Below are 18,240 nucleotides of genomic sequence, written 5' to 3' on the forward strand. Positions count from 1 at the left end.
TATTTTTTATGCAAACTTCCCATTTTTGAAGGACTCAAGTGGCTTTCATGCTGTAACAGATGGGATTGAGCACATGCTTTGAGTCAAACCCCACTCCCACCCAGGCATCTTGTTGCAGCACACCAGTGTCCTCACCTTTCACTGGGCTCTGAGCCAGGCTGGGAGCCGTGGGGAGGGGATGGGGTACCTCCTGAGTCCCCTCCTGAGGGTTTGGCCTCAGATGCGGTGTGTTAGGGACATTTGCTGGCCCTCTGCATGATGTTTCTGACAACAACTGACTGATACCCTGAATCTGAAAAGAGCAGTAGCACCCACAATGCCGTATGCAGTTCTCGGTAGCAAAATCTTCACGTGTGGCCATTCCTCCTAGGGCTCCTGCAAGGCTGCTGTTTACACACCCCTCTGAAAAGACTGTCTGGGATTTCTCCTTTCCAAGTGCATCGATTTTACGTCAGGTGAGGCGTAGGCATTTTTCTTCCTTTGCAAGTCAAGAGAGGGCTGTTCTCTTGAGACTGAAATAGCTGGAGGGGGGTCAAATTTGGATATAGATCTGCAAAGCATCAATGCAAGTGAAGGTGGGGGGTGAGGATTGAGTCCCTGACCCACCAATCACACTGGGTTGGTCCAAAGGGGCGCAGCTATCGGGGCTGGAAAGGGCACTTTGAAAGAGAAAAGGACATCTGGAGTACTAGAAGATCAGCACATACGCCAACCAAAAGAAGCCAATGAACACAAGACAATCACCAGCTACACTTTCACGGGATTGACAGATTTGAGGAGAATGAAGGCTAATATCTGTCATTCTCCTGAGCAGCCATGCTTTGCTTTTCTCCGCATTTCAATACTTGAGGCTAGATACTAAACAAATTCAAATCCCTTTCCGGATACAAATGCTTGGGGTGCTGTGAGAAGGCATTTGCTTTCAAGAGTTTTAGGCCTGTACAGGTGACCTGTGGGTGCTGTGTGCATTGCTGTTTGTGTTAGAAGCTGCATGTGTTGCTGTAAGAAGGAAGGCAAGTGCAGGAGCTGACTGAGGGAAGTTGTCTTCTATCTCCTCCTCTGTGCAGGACAAGTACTTGAAGAGCAGTGGTCAGGAATGGAGGCTGTCGGCTTTCCCTTAACGGCAAGACATGCCAAGGTTCTGCCTGCCATCAACACCATGACTGCCAGCTATAAAGACCGTTTCCCGTACTACCCGTTGCCTCAGAGCTCCAGCCTCCCCTGGATGCCCAGCACCTACTCTAAAAGAGATGCCATCAAACCAACTTTGGCTCCCTTTTCCAAAACTTCCCAGGGGATGACCACCAGCGAGAAGCTCCCTTACATTTCCAACAGAACAACCCTCTTCACCCGCTACACCCCTGATGACTGGTACAGGTCCAACCTGACCAAGTACAAAGAGTCAGAGACTTCCCGGCACAATGCGGAGGCTCTGAGAGTTGATACCACCCGCATGATTGGGGATAAATACCAGCAGACAAAGAAAACACAAGAAGAAAGCACCAAAAGCCTGGGAGGACGTGTGAATGCTATTGAGTTTTGGAAAGGGGAGCTCTGCCGTGAGCTGGATTAGATGATCGGGGAGACCAACACGCTCACAGACATGAAGAAGAGACTAGAAAGAGCCTTGGCCGAGACGGAGGCCCCTCTCCAGGTAAGCACTCTGTCCAGTGGGCTGCAAGCTGTAGCCTACTGCTGGAACAACTGCAGCCATTCAAATGTCTAACTAAGTTCCACTGCAGCTCCGCAAGACCTAGAGAGTTTTTATGAAGAGACCATAAGTTAAGTTTGCAATGTCTTCCCATCTGCTACATCCCCTATCAGCCCGTTATGAGCTCATCACAACTCCATTTGCTTAACCAAATATTTGTGTAGGCGGAACATCCAAATTCCTGGACTGGGATACAGAAGCCCATGTTTTCCTACAACACCCTGGGGAGGTCAGCATCAAGGCTGACACAGGTGCCTGTGCCACAGCTCTGGTTGCAGCCGGGACATGTGGGCTCCCTCATGTTGATTTGATGTGTATGGTGCAGTTCGGTTGCTTGTAGTCAGCTGAAGCAGCCGCCCTGGGCACTTTGTTCCCCTGGTGTCCCCTCTGTGCCCGCCTAGAATTTCTTTTCTTGCATTTCTTGAGATGGGGACTCTCTCTATAGAGAATCCTGCCCCTGCACCGACAGTGATGGCATGTCCCCAACAGGTCGCTCAGCAGTGCTTGCTTCAGCGGGAGAAGAGGATGGGCATTGACCTCGTCCATGATGATGTGGAGAAAGAGCTCTTCACGGTAAGTTGGGCCACCCAGATCATGTGTTAAAGCCAGTTTTACTTAAACTGCCCTACAGAGGCTTTGCAGCCTTCTTCCCTACCTGGCTCCTTACTGCTGGGGAGGTGCTCAGCTCTTCAACCCCCCAAAACCTGCTGGGCCAGGGGATGGTGTTCCCCCAGGCAGCAGCATGCCCACGCCATGTGGGTATGACTTGGCCGTACAGAGGATGGAATAGCTGAAGAGCAGCTGCGTGTTTGTGTAGCGTGTGGGGGTTCTGTGTCCCTCTTCAGGGAGTAGTGCACTAAAGACATGCACGCAGTTTGGGGGCACTTTCTCCACTCCCTGCCTGTTTACTCTGGGCAGAAAGACAAGCAGGCAAGTTCTTGCTGTGTGCTTGGTTGGGGAGGTCTGAGGGGACGAGTGGCATCAGGACAACTGAGTACAGACACTGATGATGGGGCCATGTGTCCTTTACCCAGGAAGTCAATGTCATCAGGTCGTGCCAGGAGAAGATGCAGCGGTACCTGGATGAAGCCAAAGCCCAGCTCACGTAAGGAGGAGCTCCTTATGTCATGCCCTAGGGCTGATGTGCATTTGCAGTTGTGATGTGGACCCCCAGCAGACCCCGACCTCTCCCCACACCCTGCAGATGGAAAAGCCAGGCGGGCTCCCCGGGAAGTGGGCAGTGATGCTCATGGGAGGACAGAGCTGCGTGGGAGGGAGCTGCGGGGAACTGGAGCGGGGAGGAAGCCCTTCCACCTGAACATCCCCAGCGATGGCTGTTGTTTGCATGTTGAAGGTCCAACAGGGCGGCCCAGCACGAGCTGGAGAGGGACCTGGCCCACAAGCAGGCGGCCCACCGCATCGATGACAAGTGTCACCACCTGAGGAGCACCTCCCACGGCATCAGCTACTACCCAGCGGTGGAGCGGGTCGATGCCACGTGAGTGCACGCTGGGCGGCACGCCAGCAGCAAGCTGTGCCCGGGATGCACGGTGCCTCTCCCTGGCAGGGAGCTGCTTGTCCCCAGCCCACTGTCAAGGCACGTGCATCCCGCCTGGAGACAGCTGCCTGAGTGGGACCGTTTCTCTCTGCTTATTGTTATTCTTACTGTTATTGTTATTGTTAACCTTACCTTTATTCTTACCCTTACTCGTACTCTTCTTCTCATTCCTATTTTCTGTTGTTGTTGTATTAAACTGTCTCTATCTCCACCCGTGAGTCCTGGTCTTTCTCTTTCCCCTCCATTGAGAGTGGCTGTGTGGTCCTAGCTGCTGGCCAGAGTTAAACCACAACCTATGCTCAAATTAAAGACGGAGATTTCAGATACATTTAATCAGTGCTGCTCCCAGGCAGGCTTCATGCCTGCCCACGTCCAGCTTCAGCACTACGGGCTTACCGGGGCTTCTTCTTCCCCCTCACCTCCTGAAGGATCTCGGTGCCGGACTCTTGGGCCAAGATCACAGACGACAACATCCTCCGCTCACAGAGCCAACGGGCGGCCTCCTCCAAGCTGCGGGACAACATCGAGAACCTGCTGGTGGTGGCGGCAAACGAGATGTGGAGCCAGTTCAACAGGGTGAACATCGCCTTCACCAAACGCATCAGCGAGACAGCCGATGCCAAGAGCAAGATCCGGACCCACCTGGCCAAGGTAGTCGGAACCCCTCCCTTTCGGTGTGTCACTGTCACTTCCTAGTGACACCCCTGAGGTGGGACCCTTAGGAGTTGGCACCGTAATTTCATCTCAAGGGATCTGTTTTTGCTAGGACGTCCTCACTGGCAGCCTGGAAGCACAGGGATTGCCAGCAGAAAATGCCAATGCTGGTTGCATCTCCTGGTAGTTCCTTCAGAAGCGCTGGCTGCCCTCCAGAACGGCCTTGCTGGGCCTCTGCTGGGCTGCCTGCTGGGGGGGTTGCAGGCTTGCTTCTCCTCCAAGGACGTGCTTTCACTCTCCGTGCTCTGGGGCTGCTGCATGGGCATGCGTGTGTTTGCTTTGCCGAGCAGAGTCAGTGGAAATCAGTGATGGACACCTGCCTCAGAGCTGTGGGTCTCATAGAAAGCTTCCTGAAACGTGCCCGACACTGTATTGAGTAACTGAGGGAAGACGGGGCTTGCAGCACTGCGAGCTGATGCCACGTCTTTCAGTGAGGATCCATGAAGAACCTTCCCTCTCTGAGTTACTGTTGATGGATAATTAGTTCCAGCAAGCGGTAATTTTGGGAAGCTGGGAATTCAATAGGTCCATCAGTGCTCCAAAACCTCCTCTGATGTGACAGCAAGAGCCAAGAGAGGTTTTTCCCTGAAGAAAAATTACTCTTGGCTCTGCGCCTTGATGTGTAGCAGAATGACAGGGGTCTGAGCCCAGGGTCTGCTTATTGAACTTGTTTTGTTCTGCAGATGGACAAGAGGAAAGGGTAATTATGTTGTCACTTGAGAAGATACTTTTTAATTTGTGCATGGGTTTCTTTTTTACGCCAGACGCTGCAGGAAATCTTCCAGGTGGAGAAGACCATAGAAGCCATCCAAAAGGCCATTAGGGACCAAGGGCCTTCCTTAAAAGTGGCTCAGAGCCGGCTGGACGAGCGCACACGCAGACCAAACGTGGAGCTGTGCCGGGACACTGCCCAGCTCCGGTAAGGCAGGAGTGTGGGTCTGGTGGGCTCCTTGAGGAGTTACGGCTGGTAGCACCCGAGGGTAGCACCCGGGAGTAGCACTGCATGAAAAATTAAGCATGGGCTTTTTTTTCAACAGTCCTTCCATAAGTGCACTGCTATAATCAAAAGCAATGAGCAGGTATTGCAGCCTTTGGGTGCTGGGAGAGCTCTGCGCCCATAAAGGAGGCTGTACACCATGGCCGGGTATAGCCTGATGGCACCCCATGAGGGGATGGATTCTTCCCGCTTGGGTAAGCCCCATCTTCTCTCCAGCCTGCTTCCCGGCAGTTGGATGTGCTCAGTTTTGAAGGACGAGCCCTTTACTCTCCAACAGGATCCTGCTGAGATCCCTTAGGCCCTTCCTTTTGGGGAACTGCAAGGAAGGGTGCCCCCTATGGAGAAGCAGAAAGGGCTGTCCTCACCTTCTCCGAGGACACTGGAAATCCTTTCAAGGACACAGTGGTCTGTTTGGGATTGCACGCCGAGGAGCTGTGGAGGAGTAGGCTGGCCTGAGCGCCCAGCAGCACCCCCTCTGAGGCACCCCAAAGTTCACCCCTCCTGGGAGCCCGTTGGGCAAGACTCCAGCTGAAGCCTTTTCAGAGCAATTGAAACCCAGCCCCACAGCCTTTGCAGCATCTCGTACAACAAGGGTTTTTTCCATCCTCCCCTTGTTTCACATTCACTTTTAGCCTCTCCCAGATGTCCTGTTTTCTTTGTGTGCATCTGTGGGCATGGGGAGGATGCCTGCACAGGGAAATCCAGGAGGGGGAGCCAACAAACCCCCCAAACCAAGCAGGAACAGGAAACCACACCTGCTCATCCCTCTTCTTGCTGGCCCGAGCTGCTCTGGGAGAGGCGGCTGCGCGTTGCCAAAGCCTTTGAGCAGACTTAACCATGCCTCCCCGCTGAGGTCTGGAGGAGCTCTGCCCTCAGCTTTCCCATGCGTCTGCCAGAAACGGGGGGTCTGAGTTAGTCTGAGCACGCTGAAGGGGGAAATCCTGTGACCAAGGGGCCCTTCAGCAATGCCACGGTAGAAACCACCCCCATGATGGCACTGTTAACCAGGGTTTCTTGCTGTTTTCCAGCCTTGTCAACGAGGTCCACAAAATCAACGAGACGGTCCAGAGCCTCCAGCAGCGCCTGAGAGACACCGAGGACACCCTGCAAATGCTGGTTCATACCAAGTCGGTCTTGCAGCATGACCTGGCCGTCAAAGCCAACACACTCTTCATTGATGAGGAGAAGTGCATGGGCATGCGCAAGACCTTTCCCAGCACGGTGCGGCTGCTGGGTTCCATTTAGGCTCAGCTGAACTCACTGAATCTGTTGTGGGAGGGATTCCCAGTTTGGCTAAGATGCTTTGGAAATACTTGATTAGAGTTTCACTTCCTGGTGAAAGCCATGAGTAGAAATTAAATGATCTTTTTGTGTGTTATACGGTCTACCGGTATTTTTTTTGCCTTTGGTTTTTCTCTTTCCACTGTACTTTCACGGTGTGCCAGAAAGTCACTGAAAATACTTTGTAAGCGACTAAGAGTAAATCCACCCACGGGGATTCAGTCCTACCCTCTCAGTCGGTGATTTTAGGAGAAAAACTGTCGTGTCTGCCTCCTTTTGAGTCTGTCTGATGTGGGAAAAGCACAGGGTGAAGCCATGCCGGCTGTCTCGAATCACCTCCCTGTCCTCCACGGGCCTTAGCATAGCTTCAAGGAGAGTCCGTTCCAGGATCTTCCCAGGCACAGAGGTGAGGCTGACAGCTGGGGACTTCCCAGGCTCCCCCTTTCCCCCTTTTTCAAAAATGGGTGCCACATTTCCCTTCTTCCAGTCACTGGGGACTTCCCCTGACTGCCATGACTTTTCAAATATCACCTTCTTAGGTGATATCACCCTTTCATTCCTTGGAGGTATTTCACTGGTGTTTCCTTCTTGCCTCATCGCTGGAAGACTTCAGGTGTCCTGCAGCGTAGCCAGCACATCTCAGAGCAACAGCCTGTGGGCCCTCGCTAGCACCCTGTCCCTCTAACCTTGGCGTGTCATCTCACAGCTTGTCACCGGGCAAGCCTGATATTGTCCCCCTCTCCCTTCAAGCCTTGTTTTAAGCGCTGTCAGGGAGCCCTGATAGCTGGTGAGCAAAGACCTTCTTCCCCCTTTGAGACAAGTGAATCCCATCTGACGCCGGCAAGCCTGGTGCTGTGTAGGCCATCCCCTTATCAAAAAAAAACAAAATTCTGTTGGTCACACCAGCCACGGATCCACCTATTAATAGACTGGGCCTGTCTGTATGTTTCTTCCAATGTCGCTGCCTGTAACTGGAAGGAAAGAGGAAAAAATAACCTGTGCCCCACATCCCCTTACCAACCGTCCCAAGGCCCTGAAGTCTCTTTTGATCGCCATTGGAGGACATGTTGCAGCTTCACCACCACACACACGGAAGAGTAATAATGGGTAATAGTCCGAGGGCCGTACCAGGCTTGGAAGTTTCCTAGTGATGACCTTAAGCTGGGGCCCAGGGAGGAAGCAGACATCCCATCGGAAGAATAAGGGTTTGGACCAATTTATGTCATTCATGTTCATGGTATGAAAATAATCTTGTATGTTATGAAATAATCTTGCCGGCCAGCTTGGGTCAAGTGCTCACGTCTCACTCCTCCTCATCCCTGCGCCTGGCAAGCTCAAAATCTCTGAGCCCTTGAAACCCACACACCATAGCCAGCTATAAAGTACATATTTTCACAAGTTCAGACACTGGAGTCTTCTAAAAGTGCAGGCTTCCCAACTATTAGAAGAGAAGTTAGTCCTGTGTCGCTCAAAGCAGGACACACTATAACAGTTTTTCATCGCAGGAGAGAGCATATTATTCTCTTTGCATAACCTCATGCAAAATGACTGCAATTCAAAGTGCAGAGCACTCAGGCCTGGTGGCCCTATCTCCCTTAAGCTCTCAGTTTCGCAGCTGCTCACTGAGTTCACGAAAAACACAGTCAGAGTTTTTATTCATTAAGCACAGTCTTTAAGGCAGCTATCTTGTCAGGTTTTGAAAGCCGAGCTCTTGTCCTCAGCTCCTCTGCTCTTCTCCTGGGCACACAGTAGCTACTGGAAACAGCTGAAGAGGCACTGCTCATTGTGTGTTGCTATCAACATATTTACATTAGTTTAGTCTAAAATACACCCCGTGATTATGTAAAGGTTTGGAAAGGACCAGGCCAAGTCGGGACAGCTGAGGCCACCTGGGCTAGTATCAAGGCTGATTTGGTACTAGCAGACGATTGTTTCTCTTTGGAAGAGCAATTACACAAAACAGTGAAGGTGATCTGAAGCTTTGTTGAGGCGGGTGCACTGCATACCCTGACCTCTGAGTTCATGATCTGCTTCCCCTCCTAATCAATGGGCAGAAATAGCACTTCTTTGATACAGTTCCAGTGACTTCAGACATTGGTTTTAACAGATTTTGACTTGACGCACAGAGGCACGCGTCTTTCCACTGAAAGAGGATTTAGTTCATGACGAGGCAGGAAGTTGCAATAATACTGTTAGGTGAGATTGCATCCACTATGAACAGCCATGCAAGGATGATGATGGTTTTGAAAAGAATCAAAATTTTTATCACAGCTCCCATAAAATTCAATAGAGCCCAAAACCTCTGGTGCAAACTGTAAAACAAATCTCAAGAATGTGGCAAAGTTCAAAGCAACGAGGGGAGGAAGATTTTTATTTCAAGATAAAAGTGATTTCACCCCTTCATGTGCATGCTGTCCTATCCTCCCAGCAGCTAAATGTGTATTTCCACCCAGCCTGGACACAATTCCCCGAGCCGAGACAGAGGACAAGAGACACAGCTTTGGGAGGCCTCTGCATATCTCCCGGATGGTCCCTGCCTGGGTGAACAACGCTCACATCTGCCCCTTCACACTGGGTTATACCAACAACCAAACCACTCAAGTGCCCCTACTGGAAGAGGCCTCTTGTGCAACTCGGAGACGGCTCAGGGAAGGGTCAACAAGGAATATAGACCTGGATGCTCTGGAGTGTGGCATCGCAGGTCTGGACGGATTGACCTCCAGGCTCAGGGATCCCACAGCCTCTCTGGCAACCCACTCCACTGCTTTATGAGTCTCACAAGGATTTTCTTCTGGATTCCTGCTCTCCAGCCTGAACCTCTCCACTTTCAGGAGATGCCACCAGGCAGTGCTGGCAAGACGTTCCAAGTGATGGGTTCTGTTGTCACCGAGGGATGGGCTCTGATGTCACCAAGCAACGGATTGTGAACACGTGCCCCTCGCTGCTTAAATCCGGGCGCCGAGTCCCATCCAGCTGGTTCATACCCGCATTCCAGCTGAGCAGTTGGCGAGGCTGGAGTGTTGAGCCAAGCCTTGGCGCTGGTGTCCTGACTGGGGAGTTAGTTGCTCGCGGCAGCTCTCCATCTGTGCCCCAGAGCCCGCAAAGGATTTTCCCTGGCCCTGTCAGCTTCAGGCAGCCGGGGCAGTCAGGAGGCACGCTCGCAGCAGCAGAGGTGAGCTGTGTGGGGACACCGCACCCTGGGGAGCTGGGAGGGTTTCTTTCTTGAGGGACCTGGGCATTTCTTCCAGCCCTCCTCAGGCCAGCCAGTGACCGTGGCCTCTCTTCCTTTTCCAGCCTGACACCGGCTGCTGCAGCGCCACAGGGAGGGAGCACTTTGTCACCCCCAGCTGCCCCTAGCACGATGCAGCGAGTGGAGAGCATGGCAATGGACCTGGACAACCGCTGCCCAGTGTGCCTGGACAACTGGGACGATGCCGCCTATGCCATGCCATGCCTCCACCAATTCTGTTACCAGTGCATCCTGCGCTGGGCTAACAGCAAGCCCGAGTGCCCTCTCTGCAAGAGGAGAGTGCGATCCATCGTGCACTCGGTGAGGGCAGACAATGACTTCGAAGAGGTTCCCATCGCGTCATCTGCCTCAGCCCCCGCACCAGTTGGCACCCGGCAGGCCGGAGGAGCGCCCAGGCACCCAGACACCCACAGCCCCCCTCGCCGCTCTGTAACACCTCAGCCGCTGGCAGTGGAGTCAGTGCCCAGGGCTCTGGTGGGCGGCCTCCAGCCCCATACCTGGGCGTTCCTCTTTGACGACCACCCGGCTCTCCTCCAACGCTTTCTGCCCTGGCTCCAACAGCAGCTGGGGCTGATCTTTGCCGAGGAGCCTTCAGCAGCCGTTGTGATGGAGGACCTCATCCTGGCCGTCCTGGGCTTCTTTGGTCTGGACGAAGAGGTCCTGGTCCGGCTGCTGCAGGTCAGCCTCCAGGATCGCGCGGCGACATTTGTACAGCAGCTTATCAACGTCGCCGTGCAACGCTGCAGCGCGGAGGCCCACCGTCTGCTGGGCCTCGAGGACAGCCATGCTGCCGAGGAGCGGGAGGGCAGCCCCGTGGCTGTCCCTCCTCCTGCTGCCTCCAGAAGGGGGTCTCCTGGCCCTGGCCAAGCCACCTCCCGCAGCCCTGCTGCAGACGATGAAGAGGAGCGACCCAACACCTCCACCGCTGCTCTTCATGGGGCTCCCGGCAGCTCCCCCGATGCCCCTGTTCCAACCAACGGGGAACAGGAGGAGCTGCATGAGGATCCAGGGGAGGTTGCCGCAGGTCCCTCTACTCCCAGCCGCAGCAGGGACCTCTCCCGTGGGGGGCCATGGCGAGGCACGAAGAGGAGGGCCAGCAGCTCCCAACATTCACCTCAGCCACCCAAGAGGCCACCCCGCCGGCACAACTAGAACAAGGCCCCAGGAGCTGCCAAAACCAGGGCCAGGCCAGCAGCTGGGACACATGCTCAATACAGTTTTGTATATATTTCATTATTTCCTTTTTATTTTATTCTTAACGTTTTAGTCAAGTAGTTCAGTTCCTTCTGAAATCCTGAGTCTCTCTTTCTCTCTCCTGCCTCTCTTTGAAGACACGTTGACGAGAGCATCTGTCCTGCCACCCAGTGGCCAATCCGGCCCAAACCACAACAGCCATAGAGAATCATACCTCCAGTATCAACTCTGTGCTACAGCTCATAATCAAACCTTACCAGCTATTTAGTCCTCTCAGTTTTTATTGACACAGAGCAAGTTTTGCAGACCCAGTCCAGTTTTGTTCCGGGGAAATTCTATCTGGCCTCATCTTTCCAGGGCCAGGCATCACACACCGCAGCAGGTAAAACATCCTGTCCTGCAGAACGCCCGTTTTCATGGGGGAGGGAAACAGCACTGCGGGTAGCACTGATAACGTAGACCACAGAAGCAAGTGGGCAGAGCTCCATGAAAACACTGCCAGGCTTTTTGCCACACAAGGACTACCCCTGCAGTCTTGTCAGAGGTTGCTTACTTAGCTTATAGCAGTCCACCCCTCCAACATCAAAGGTGTCGCCGCAAGACTGAGACCCCAGAGATGCCACAGAAAGCACCATCTCCACCCCTTTACCAAAGCGGTTCCCGGTTAAGTACCAACAGCAGGAATTGCTGCTGCCCACTGCTCTGGGCATCCGCCACCATCCACCCCACACAAAGGGCCAGCTGGGTATCTCCCCCATGGGCACGCCAACTCTGCAGACTCCTTTCAGGTGTCTTTTCAGGCAGAGCAGACACAGACCAGATGAGTTTCAAGCTGAAACACGACTTTGTCATGCAGGCAGAGAAAAAAGCTCTCAGAACTTGAGAGTTTTATTTCTCAATCTGAAAAATGACACACAGCGTAGGTACAAAGACAAGGAGACGCTACAGTCCACAGCAGGAGCGGTGGTCAGGCACTCTCCCTGCACCTCTTTGCCAGGGACGGTGCTCTTGCACAGGCAGAGGTATCTTCTCCCCTCCCCAAAAGCGCACCGACCCCACAGACAGACATTTCTCCCACACCTCCTTTGAAGGAAGGCTACCAGCGACCCACCTGCAGAATTAGCCAGAGACTTCTCAGCACCTTATCATGCCGCTGTGCTTTCAGTCAGAACGGCATTTTTGATTATAAGCAACTAAGGGCAGAACTAAAGTAAATCTCTATCAAAATGCAGCAAAACCATGACACTGTTCTTATTCCTCTGGCTTCTTTCCAGAGTCATTTACAAAATACCATTCCTCTCTAGGCCACTCCTAATGGACAGCCTTTCAAGATTTTTCAAATCTACATCAGCATCTTCTTTAAGAGTTTAGCACCCAACACAGAGCTGAAGGCATTTCTCCTTCTCCTAAGAAAGCCCAGCTCAATCTCTACTTTGCTTCCCGTCTTCCCCACCCCAACTCACACCAACACAGCGCACGCACCTCCTCAAGCAACACTTTCTTTCACCAAAACACAGGACCTGTTTCTGAAGTCAACTGCCGGAGGGACCAGCGAGAACTGCTTGGGCTCTTCTACCTGTGACATTGAAAGGGATGTTGAAGTGGGATTTCAGTAGTGAACTCAACATGACAAACTCCAGCAGAGGTAAGAAAAACACATTTTTTAGGAACTAGTTCAAAACAGGGCCCAGGAGCACCACTAAGTGTTTCAGTGCCACATCCCCCCTCTCCAGTAACACCAGAGTCGCAGCAGAACTCTAATCTGTAACAATAAACGTACGAGGCACATACTGCCTGTAAAAGCAGAATATCCAAAACTGCAGGCAAATCCTCACTGGCACAGAGCAGCACACTTCAGTCCTCCTCAGGGTCTCTGTTGAAAGGGTGGTAACTGGAGCAACGGGATTTGCCACTGCCTCCTTTCTTCCTACAGAAGAAAGCTATCGAGTATTGCCATACATTTGCCTTTCTGCTCTGGCAGAGCCCTTTCTTCCGCAGGCCTCTCTGAAGTCCTTGGGAAGTGCGGAGTGCCCACAGCTCTCCTGTTCCACCCCCAGCGCTGGAGGCAACCCAGGGGAGAATTAGAGCAGTCGAGAAGCTGCTCTGGCTTGCGTTGCTGTGTGAACGCATGCCGACCACCTCCACAGACGCAAGGCTAACGGCAACCCACCAGCAAGGAAAGCTTCTTGCACCAGCCTTCTTCAATACCTACATACTTTTGTGGGCCTAAGCCCAGGTCTCCCATGACAATTTTCATTAAGCTGCATTCTAAGTGATGATTTTTCAAAACACTCTGGAGATTGTCCTTTCTTAGCAGCTTTCTAACTGCTCAATCAATGCAAAGTATTATTTTTCCCACACAAATGGAAACTCATTGGTCTCAACCTGATATTACTCGGTGTTCCTCAAGAGTATCAGCCTTTTCTCCCAGCTGACACTTCAAGAGCAGATGCAGCAGCTCAGCCATTTCCCAAGAAATTCTACACAAATTTGCAGTACCTGGAACTAGGTGCCTACACAGAAGTCACATCTCATGGGAAAACACACGTTTAAGGCCATCCCTCACACTCTGGTGTTGCTGGCCTTCTTTTGCATACATTTGTTTTCCTAGGTATAAGGATTAACAAAACCATGAATCATTTGGGTCAGTCTGCCACACCCTGCAGGTAATACTGCATAGCATGTTTTCCAAGTGTTCACGGCCCTGGGAGTCACGCTTGCCCACATTGAACAATAAATGCTCAATAATGCCCAGATCACAAAGCCAATACGCTGCTTGTGTGCACCAAATAGAAGGCAAAAGCACAGGAACTCCTATGCAACAAGGGTCCGAAGAAGCAGAAGAAGCTGCAAGTCGAAACCTGAGTCATCAGATCCCAAATTTGGTCCAGTTGTTTTGTGAGTACGAGTAGCAATGAAGACACACAGAGCGACAAACACAGCAATCCTCTTGGTGTCTTCAGGAAGAACCTAAATCATTAGGCATAGTCAGAAATGGTGAGCGTCCTCAGATCATGTGCCTGAGCTCAAAAAGGAAACGTTTCTCCTCCAGACTGGCACAACCTGTGGAAATAAGACTATCAGGAATGCTGCTGAGAAGGAGAGAGATTAAGATGGGCAGATCAAAAGTCAGCCTGTTGCACCTTAACCTGCGGAGGGACAAGGGCAAAAGGTTACAGAATTTGCAAACGCGTGCTCAGGGAACAAAGAAATACTGGAAGCAAAGCCGCGGCTCCCCAAGGCTTGTGTCCTGGGCTCATGGGAAGGAAGCACGGCTAGCAGCTTGGAAACCTGCCAACCTGATGCTCAGGCTTTCCTGAGATAAGGCTCCAAGGCAATCCTCAACAGCTGTCTTTTCCCTCTACTTCCAGGAGCTGCAACAACAGAGAGGAAAGAAGGAGGAGAGAGACAATGGAGGAAAGAGGAATGAAACCAAGCCCACCAGATGCCAAGGTATAGCCATCCCTGCTGAAAGGAGCACTCCCCCATTGTTTAAATCCTTCCTTTCTGCTCCTTGGCTCCGTCAGGATCCTGCCAGCCTGTGCTTTCAGCAGCAGCCTTTCTCTCCCGGGTGAAAGCAGAGCGCTCCAGCTCGCTCTTAGCTGCCCTTGAGCATCTGCCCGTGACAGCACACACACCCAACTTCACGCATCTCCTGCCACGGGCAGCTGAATCCCAGAGGCGTGCATGCAGCAGCTCTCTTCTCCCCCAAACACTCTTGCTGGCATGTTACCCACCTGCCTACTCAGAGGTCGACAACTGCTTAGAGGGTCTGCTATCTTAACCGGCAGTCAAGTAGTGCCAGACTATCCAGTCCACAAGCCAGCTGTAGCTCGCAAATCTCTGGGTGGGGGTTCAGCACACCAGTAAAACTTTTGCTGCCACCCACCCACTGATGCTCCGTGGATTCCCTCCTGTGCTGCAGCCCTGACTTCTGTGGCTCCCTTTGCTCAGGGGCACTTCAGACTTGCAGCAAATTGTGCTCAGATTCCAGCCCTTCAAATACAAGCCGCATGTTTTAGTCATTCCACATAGGGGAATCAACCCAAGATCACAGTACATCATCAATCAAGTTCATAAAGAAAAAGGCTGTTAGTAGGTGAGGGGTTTGGGGGTATTTTATAGGATAGAGCACCTGCTCTTCCAGGTGTCTCAGCCTTCCAAGACCGAAGCGTGGAATACTAAGAACTACGTAGATACAGCATTTCCATCGCTTGAGCCTGCACTTGTTTGTGGCCTCAGAAGGGTCCGCACAGCTCCGTCATTTAAGAGAGCTGCTGCTCTAAAGGCAGGCACTCCAATGAAGAATTCTCAAGCAGTTCACCACACTCCATCATGAAGCTGCCTCTCCTGAACAATGCAGAAAACCAGGCTGCATATAAGGTCTTTCTAAGGAATCATTTTTCTGGTACTGGTTCAATAAGTCACACACCTACCTAAGCACTAAGGCTCTGCCTAAGAAAGCAACGACACAGAGAATTGCTCACACCACAACTAGAAAGTACAAAGTTAAATCTTATCAAAATGAAACGGAAATATTGGAACGGTCACAGGTTTGTTGTTGTTTTAGTTTTTAGGTTTTTTTTAAATTTATTGGATGTCACCAGGTCTCTCTTTAAACCATAAAGCACTGATTCAGCTGATGAAGAACATGACATGACATCACTGAGGCAATGAGCTCTGTGCTTGAGTTCTCTTCCCTCAACTCTGAAGGCACAGAGAGTCCCCACCAAGCAGCAGATCTTCTCTGTGCAACACCAGGGTGGGTCTGGCGTCATCTTCAACCACCCATTGGGTAGCTGAGGCAAGAACCGGCCGGGGACAGCAACCCGCCATGGGCCTTCCCGTCCGCAGACTGAACACCCCTCCTCCAGGCCCCAAGGACCTCGGTGGCCCTACAATGGACTCCTCCTGTCGCCCCTGCGCAGCAGCATGCACCAGGCCAGGCCCTCTGACACTGTGGCCGCTGTCCTGTTGAGGCCTGGCACAAGGAGGGGGCTGGAGCCCAGGGCACACCAGGGGAGATGGAGGGCAGACCCACTGCTCCAGGGGCAGCCTTTCTCTCTGGAAGCAAAAGGGCCGCCCGCAATGGGGCCTTCAGGGCCTCAGGGGCCCCCCTCCCAGCCACAGCAACGTCCGTTGGTGACATCACCGGCTGGCCGTTAGGCAAGCAGGCAGCCCTGTGGCTGGCCCACAGCTCGCTCAGCAGCCGGACACACTCACGCCAAGCCTGCTTGCGAGAGGAGGAGGCGGCCAAGGGAGGCGAGTGCCCACAGTGAGTGGCAACAGTGCCTACATTGAGTGGGCCCAGGGCCAAGAGGCTCATTGGAAGCCCTGAGGATGCCTCCCCAGACCAGGAAACGCCAGTGGGCTGGCGCCAGCAGCAGCAGCCCTGCCCGGCGAGATGAGCCCATGGAGGTCGACCCGCCACAGAAGAGGGATGAGGAAGAGCCCATGGAGGTGGATCCCCCTGCAGATGACACAGAGCCCATGGAGGTGGATCCATCTCCCGCAGGCCTGGTGGGGCACACCACCACCACGGCCAGGCTGCCTCCAGCAGCACGCTGTCCAAAGCGCCGCAGGACCCTCGCGGGCTGCCAGGGACAGCCACAGCGCAACAAGCGGCGCCAGCCGCGCAGACGACGCTAGCCGTAAGTGGGCAGCGGATGGAGGGAGGTGATGGGTGCCCTCTGCTGTGTCCTGCTCTGGGTTCCCCCGTGCCAGACAGAGATGGCCATAGTGGAGAAAAGCCATGCCCCGGTGCCTCCTGGTAACCACCCAGCTTCCGTTGAGCTCCCAGTGTTTGTCAGTTGCAGCCAAGAGCCACCAGAGACAGCAGGATGGAGCTGTGCTGGCCCAAAGCAGCACCAGCAGCAGCACCCCGCATCCCATCCTTACTGTGGCTGACTGGGCCGTGTCCTTTGGGCACGGCCAGGGTCCTCCAGTCCCGGGTGGAATGGGCCAGGCCAACTGCTGCTGTGGCTCTAGGTGGGCTCTCCCTGGGGCTCGGGGACACGCGGGCATGGCCGGGCCCCACAGCAGCAGCCTTTCACATACCCACCACTCTCTGCTCTGCAGGGAGCCTCTCAGAAAGGGCACGGCGGTGCTGAGCGTGGATGTGTGGTTGAGCCAGGGCTGCAAGAGAAGCCAGAGGTGCCTTTGCCTCCTCCAGCAGAAGCTGCTCATTGCCAAGTTGCAGTAAGTGCCTGCAAGCCCAGCCGCCTTTCCCCCAGCCCTGTCCCTGGCAGCGGGGCAGGGACACCCTGGCACCAGCCTCAGCCCCCGGGGGCACCTTGCTGCTGGATGCACCCATGTCTGCCCCAACGGCAGGCGGGGGACAGGGCTCCGGCAGGCTCCACCTCCAGCTCCCTGCCTGCCTCTCCGCTCTTCAGATGTGGCACCACCCTGCGCCCACGGCTCTGCCTGGCCCTGGACCAGCTGTGGGTGCTGAGTGCTGACAAGGAGGCAGCAAGAGCAGAAAAGGAAGGAAGTGATGAGGATGGGACCTCCATCATCCTCTCCTGGCCCAGCAGCTCCTGTGTTGCCCCTTTCAGGTGAGTCATGGTGCCACGTCCCATGACTGGGCAGGAGAGGTTCCCAACTGGGCCCATGGCATCCTGTGAATGGCCTCTGCCCTCCGAGCAGAGCCTGAGCAGGGAGCAGGCAGCACGCTGGCACGGAGGAATAGGGGCATTTCTACATCCTGAATCCCCTGGTCACCTTTTGGTGCCCAGAAGGGAAGGGCAGAAGAAGCTGCAATGCCAAGAGAAAGGGAGAAGAGGCAGCTTGGGCTTGACCCAGCTCCCTCCCTGTCCCTTCCTGGTGCACAGGACACCAGAAGGAGACAAGAGAGCACGGGTGAGCTGCCTCCCATCCATCAAGCACCTGGAGAAGGAGCTGAGCGGCTGCCACCATGTGAGTGTTTCTGTCCCTAACAACCGCTCCTCCAGCCGAGCAGCAGAGGCATCGCTGCTCACCTTCTTCCACTCCTTCTTGCCCAGTGGAGGACATTCAATCCCAGGAGCCTGGAGAAGCTGCTAGAGGTCCAGGCAGAGGTGAGAATGGCCTTTCCCCCACCCATTGCTGTGCAGGATGTGTGGTGAGTGGGTTGAGCCCCGGAAGGCAGAGGGTCTCACCGCTAATGCTCTCAGGCTGCTGGTGTCACGTGGCAGCTTGCCAGTGGCCCTTTCTGCTGTGAGGCTGCTCTCTAACCGCTCTCTGATTCTTGTAGGATGATCCCAAGCAAGCACCGCTGCTTACCCCATCTGTCAATAAAGGAGGACATCACCGCTCAGGTAAGTTTTGGAAAGAAAGGCAGGGAGGGCCTTTTGTCCTCCTGCAAGCGGCACGTCTGCAGAATTGAGGATGCTGCTGCCCTTCACCCGGAGGAAGTCTGTGCCCATCACGCTGCAGCAGGAGAGAGCTCAGCCCTTGGTACCCTTCGACATTGCGGAGCACTTGAGGTGCTTCCTGCTTCACTCCGTCCCCAGAACTAAATTGACCTCTGCTCCTCGGCCAGAGCCGGGAGGAGCCAT

General features: G+C 53.7%; 1 pseudogene across 1 annotated transcript; it reads left to right on the forward strand.

The window, feature by feature from the left end:
• The first annotated feature begins 1,096 nt into the window (after positions 1-1,096).
• LOC309683146 (tektin-3-like) lies at positions 1,097-6,225 on the forward strand (annotated as a pseudogene). Its single transcript has 7 exons — positions 1,097-1,654; positions 2,201-2,284; positions 2,746-2,816; positions 3,066-3,209; positions 3,698-3,920; positions 4,748-4,902; positions 6,009-6,225. The product of its transcript is annotated as a tektin-3-like (transcript).
• Positions 6,226-18,240: the final 12,015 nt, after the last annotated feature.

Source organism: Vanellus vanellus, assembly GCF_965231255.1.
Source record: "Vanellus vanellus genome assembly, chromosome: Z".
Classification (NCBI taxonomy): Eukaryota; Metazoa; Chordata; class Aves; order Charadriiformes; family Charadriidae; genus Vanellus; species Vanellus vanellus.